The sequence below is a fragment of the Sparus aurata genome, chromosome 5, assembly GCF_900880675.1.
Source record: "Sparus aurata chromosome 5, fSpaAur1.1, whole genome shotgun sequence".
NCBI classification, from domain to species: Eukaryota; Metazoa; Chordata; class Actinopteri; order Spariformes; family Sparidae; genus Sparus; species Sparus aurata.
In genome coordinates, this window is record NC_044191.1 from 7,678,792 (window position 1) to 7,685,329 (window position 6,538).

Below are 6,538 nucleotides of genomic sequence, written 5' to 3' on the forward strand. Positions count from 1 at the left end.
CACTTTGTCCTAGAAACTTCTGGGATAGAGTTAGGATAGAGTGAGGAGGGAAGTTGGCAAAGAAGACAAAACACAACATGAATAGAACTAAAACGTTACATACTATAGTCTGTGAACATTTGAGTCATGTCAGATACTGTTGTGTTCATTATTACAGAGGCTGTGTGTGTGTCTGTGTTTTTTAATTCAGGACAACCTCTGACTCAGCTCAGCACTCACAGAGACTCCAGTTGCGTTATGTTCATGAAGAAAGAACATTTCCCCCAAAGCACCAGTCAGCAAACACCATTACAGAACATAAACACCTGAGTGAAGATAAATCTTTTTTTTAAATCCCAGAAGTTAAAAAGTCTCTGAGGAGCTCTCCTCAGCAAAACGTCAAAAAGAGAGTCCCTTAGCAGCAGTTAAAGTCACAACTACATGTTGTGTGTTGAAGTACACATCTTCTTACTTTCCTTTACTTTACTGTTTCAATCCAATAGTAAAGTAAAGCAACGTTATACTTCTACTCCACTATATCTCAGAAGCAGATATTGTACGTCTTACTCCACTACATTTGTCTGACAGCTGTAGTTATTATTCGGATTACAATTTTTCATTCTTTTCCTGTCCATTCGTAACCACATATCCCCAGATGTGTTGATTTTGAGTGTTTGTGATAACTCGAAATTCTTCCTTTATAGGCTGATTCTCATTGTTAAATAAAATAACCTCTGTAAAAACTAGCCAACAGTATATAAAATAGTTACAATGAGCTCAACTTTAAACATCTACAGCAGTAAAATGCAACGTACACATTATTGCAGCAGCTACATCAATCCAAAACACATACTCAATTATTTTACTGGACTATTTGTATACAAAATATGTTGATAATGTGAGAGAATCAATGATGGCAGCTGCAGTCTTTATTTAGTAACCACCGACAAATATCATTTGAATCATGAACTCATATTTTGGCCTTCCACAGCTGCTGAATTAATCCTCGTTATCATAAATATCATGTGCGTTATTACCTTTTTTAGCCATGAGAGGGCAGACATGATCCTGTGGACGGACCCTGGATGGAAACAGAAGCACATACAGTCTTCCATGACAGTCATAAAACCCTATCTAATGCTAAATTGATTATCAAGAGGGCTGGAGATTCACAGTGGAAACCATAAAACAACATTACAGCCATAATTATTTTACTTTACTACCACTTACCGGGACATGCATGTGTTCTCTCTCTAGATTCAGCTAAAAGTGATTTTTAAATCAAATAATGCTTGGGGGAGAGATGTCATTTCAAATGATGCCTATGATATACATACAGTAAAGCATATAGTAAAGCCTGGCCCTGTTGGTTTATTCATCTGGCTTTTATCAGGCACACTTTTTCTCCTGCTATGATAATGATACAAATGTCCTGAAATTACCATGATGTGTTCTTGCAGATACATTCCAAAATGTTGTTTCACCAAGCTGGAAAACATTTGACCCCTTTCTTTTCTTTCTTCTCCCCTCCATCCCCTTCCCTCCTGAGGGGGCATAGTTTATCTCCATAAAGCTCAGATTCAAGCCCCATCTGCCATTAGTCTGCCAGATATCTGCCTGTTGTCAGTCTGAATTAACAGCTGGGTGTCACAGGCATTACACCAGCATTGCTGCTCCACTAAAACCTCAGTGCCCTGCTGGATTTTACCAAGCACAACAGACTGTGATAAGCGTTGTTGGATCCGTGTGTCTGTTCCAAGGAGGGTAGGGATTGTATATTTATGATCCTAAATTATATATATCTAGCCATATGGGATACTCGAGTGGGCACAACAGATGATGCCTCGGGAAAATGTTGTTTGGTTGCGGCTAGTGAAGAAGGAGGAAGTTGATCTTGAAATAAAGTGGAAAAGGGATTTTTTTTTTTACTTTGATAGACACATTTACATTTCTGTCGTTCTTTCCTTGCAGCTATTTCAACTCCACGACTTCTTTCAGAAGCCATGATTAATATTGTCAAACATCCCCTAAATATTACTTGTAACAACCTTTCTGACAGACAATTGGTTAACCAGACCTCGTGTTGTGAAGCTCAACCTCTCAGTGTCTCATTCTGAGATGCATTTATGTAAAGTGGCTCTGGCTTGTACATGGAAGGATTCTCGTTCATCTGCTGCTCTTTGTCATTCCCTTCATCTGTCACAGGGTTGTAAAAGATTAATTTGTGCAAAAACTATAAATGTTCATCTCCTTATGAAAGCCCATAAGTTAAAACCCTTTATGTTTGCATGCTTGTTTGTATTTGTTTGCAAAAAACAAATTTAAGTATGTTAATTAAGTAGCTGACATGGAAATCCTGCTTTCCCAACAGAGAATGACAGAGTACTTAAATATTTAAACCTCATGTCTTGACTGCGCTTTTTTATCTTCCAAGTTATCAATTGTTACTATAACCAGAGGGCCTTGGTTAAATCTGGCACATCTTTCATCTTTGACTCATTGAAGCTGCATTTCTGTAGTAGCCATGTGACTATTTATAAAACTGCCAGCGTGATGGATCGGATGTTGAGTCAAAGCTACAGCTATACATAAAAATATCACCACCAAAAGGCCTCGTAACATCCATTTATCAAATATGTGAATGTTTCTTTCAGTTGTTATGTGCTTTGTTTATGCATGAGCAACTCTGTCTGCAAGTTGTAATATAATAAAAATCTGTAAACTCGAGAAAGTTTACTCCTGTTGATGGGATTTTTACTACCTTCTTGTGTTTTTGCTACTAATTAAGACAAATGATGTGTTGATGGTATATTGTCAGCCCTGAGATGATGACTCTCCAGCCTGTAATCCAATACTGAGGGTGCTAAAACTCAAAATATACAGAAACTTTCCAGGCAGCGGTTTTCTCCCACTAGTCCCTCCAGCTGCTTAAGCATATGTCAGCGTACCATGGTGATGCAAAGACGCTGCAGGGTTGTTAAACGGTGCCCTTACGCTGATTACGATTTAATGATCATGGCATGTGGTTTCTGACAAATGGACAAATATCTGCAAGTAATTGCACTAAATCATTTTCAGCACAAGTGCTCTTGTGATGTGCGTTTGAATGATAGGAGGAGAAAGGAGGAATGACTGTGTCAGTGTTTGATCCCCTGCAATGGAAATTCCACATTTGCTACTGTAAATGACTTTCAGATTCTAAGCAAAACAAACGAGGGAATTAATGGCAACTTTAACCAATTTCAACAAGGATAATTTGGTCCCTAGAAACATGAAATGTGTTGAAATTGTAAGCAAAAATATAGAAAGCAACCTTTAAGGAACAAAAAAATGTTCCTTGTACCTCTAGTGCCATTTATCCATGGACTGTAGATCACATGCAGGAACTACATGAGAGTTGGCCTGCGGTGCTCGAATTGCCAAAAAAAAACAAAAAAAAAACCTATTAAAAATAAACAGCAATGTCTCTCTCCAGAAAACATGGCCTGCTGGCTCAAGATAATCCACAGACCTTGTTGGGAGCTGTTTCATGTAGGAGCTTTTTACCCTTCATTTCAGCAGCCCTCCATGGCACATGCAGATGAAGCAGCTGCTACCTTCAAATTGTGCTACATTATGATGGCTTTATGACATTCATTAATACATTCATCAGCACTGGAGAAGAAAAGCGCAGGTTTTGGATTAAGAGCAACAGACTTTGAGGTGTACACTGCCTACAGCATCTTTCAACAGTTCAACCTAACCAGCTGGACCACCCCAGTGAGGAGATGGAAGAGATCCATGATGGGAGCGATGCTAATCCAATTTAGATTTAAGGCTGCTCCTGGGTAACGTATGGTCACAGTAAAATGAAATGGACAAACGGGACTCAGGATGGTCAAGCAATGGGAAATCAAAGACTGTTGTGCCCACATCTTTACAGAGACCTGTCTCCACAACCACATCCCGGATCGCGCTGTAGCACTCGAGGGACAGACCATGTTCTGAGCGGACAGAGCGCGGAGAGGCGGACTCTGTGTTGACATCATTAATGCTTGGTGTTCACACAGTGTTTACCTGATGTCAAACTCTTAATGTGAAGATGACAACCTTTATCCATTATCCACCATTATCATCACCTTGCTGCTGCTGTTTACATTTACCCCCAAAACAAATGTAAAAAATGCAATAGGTGCTAATGTATATAAATAACTATAAATATATTTCTAAGTTTGTGTAGCATCAAAGAGTTTACAAACTTTAATTTGGTTATGAAAAAACAATGTGTCATATAATGGTAAATAAATCATCTTGAAAAAAGGACGCATGCAGCTACTCAGGGAAGAGAGGCTAGCTAACAAAGCTAACTAAACTAACGTCACATCTCAGCCAAGCAGGATGAAATTAATGCGCATAAGCCTCTCTTCTATGAGTAGATGCAAGTTTTTCTTCGGCACGGTGAGTCACTCTGGTTTGGCAGAAAGAAAATAGTTCCCAAATCAAACAAAGTCTGTGGATTTTCTTGAATAACCGGGTCAATATTTGTGGAAGGAGACTTTGCCGTTGATTTTTTCAGATGTATTTTTGGGCCGTTTTAGCACCACAAGTCAATTGCAATGTTGTTCCAATTTATTGGAAATAAGGCAGACATCAATATGGTGATATTTCCAGAACTCTGCAACTTACACCAAAACAATTAAGAGGGTTAAACAGCACTACAGTGAGGAGAAAAATATGTGCTTTTGATTGTTCCTTTAATTTATGGCATTTCCTTAAAAAAAAAAAACCTTTATCATAAGTTAATTAATTTGATTAGACTAGAATATATGGTATTAAGATCTATATTGGACTAAATAGTTGCTGGTAGACTGTGTTCTGTTCATCATGCGTTATCTGAGTTTGGGTCAGTCTGCCCGCACAACCCACATAGCTAGAGTTCAAGTTGAACCATGTTTCTAAAAAGAATACAGAATTCCTCCTCTCAGGGTTACAGCATGAAAAGATTAGAAATCTTCCATTAATTTACCCCATTTTGCCCTGGCCTCTTTTCCTGTGCTCAGTCTTCTTCCCTCTGTTCATGTGAGACTACTGTAACTGCAGTTGACTGCAATAAGGGACTGCAGGGAAGAGCACGGAATACTAAGATGGCCTAGCCACACAAGCTACATTTAGATCCAACCCTCCCATGAATGGAGAGAGAGCCGTGGGCTGTAGAATAGTGGTCTAGCAGTTGTTAATGGACAAATGCTATAACTGAACATCTGTTGGCACGCAGCCGATGGGACCAGAATTTTAATAGGCTACATGTCAATAGGTCTTACTGCAAAGTTTGGACTCGAGTACAAGTACAACATAAGGATGAGGCAGTCACAAATGTGATAAATTGAGACTCGTGGGGAAATAAACGACTTGTCCTTGCATCCTTCATGTAGCCTAATAAGCAATCAATATACCTGGAGACTGCAGAATATTAATCTTATGCTTCAAACCAGTCTGAATTCCTTTACTTTTCCTAATACCAAATACAGCAGTGTTTCTAAAATTATTTCTCCTTATTCCAATATTGCACATTTTCTCAGCTTGGCCTTATGCTCTGTAGATCAGGAATTATAGCAGGCTGTGTTTGGATCAACTTAACCTGAATTTTCCTGGTATGCTCTCTCAATCTGTCATCCAATTCATAAAACTTAAAGACTTATTTTCTAGACAGGGACTTGCATTTCTTTTTAAAATAAAAGCTACACAAATTAAAACAAAACTTTGAACTTGACACATTTTGTACATTAGTTTTTTTTTTATACAGTAGTAGTCTTTGATTGTCATTCGAAAACAACTGAGCAATCCAAAGTCCCATCCCCCTCTTAATTACAGTTGCTTGGTCAGACAAGCTTGACAAAAAGAACCTGGTGGCTATGGCCTGGTTTAGCTGGGTGCCGCAGTGTGTATTAAGTGTCACATTATGCAATATAGTCTCAAGAAGGAAGCAGCGAGTGTCATAGTAGGTCTATGTGACTGAGGGATTTTTTCACAATGTCAAGTCAACCAGAATGAGAAACCTTGATCTTTTTTAACAATGACGTAATCTTAAAAATAACTCCGCTAGAAACAACTCCCTTTCTCCAAATCTTTTTAACACTCAAACAAACAAACAAGGTTTACTTTGGTGATGTGAAATCAGACTAACTCTTCTTGATGTGATGTTAGCTGGCCAATTCACTTATGTTATGCTAACATTTTTTTCTGCGAAAAAAGGTCCAATAGTGGTCATTTCGCCTATTTAATGCAGCCAGGTCTTTATGGAAAGACTTACCCAGTTGCATTACATGTACATTAAAGGCACTTAGCAGATACTTTTGTCCAAAGCACAGTAATTCATACATACATTCATGCGATGCGATGCAAATTCCCAACCAGCAAATCAGGAGCAGTTTGGGGTTCAGTATATTGCGATGAGACAGCGACCTTCTGATAACAATACACTGGCTCTACCCCTGACCCACAGCTGCATTATGGTAATTAGTTGTTTTTTTAGAGCTTACTAAGGACTAAAATGCAGTACATTTCAGCTGCTGCTCTATCA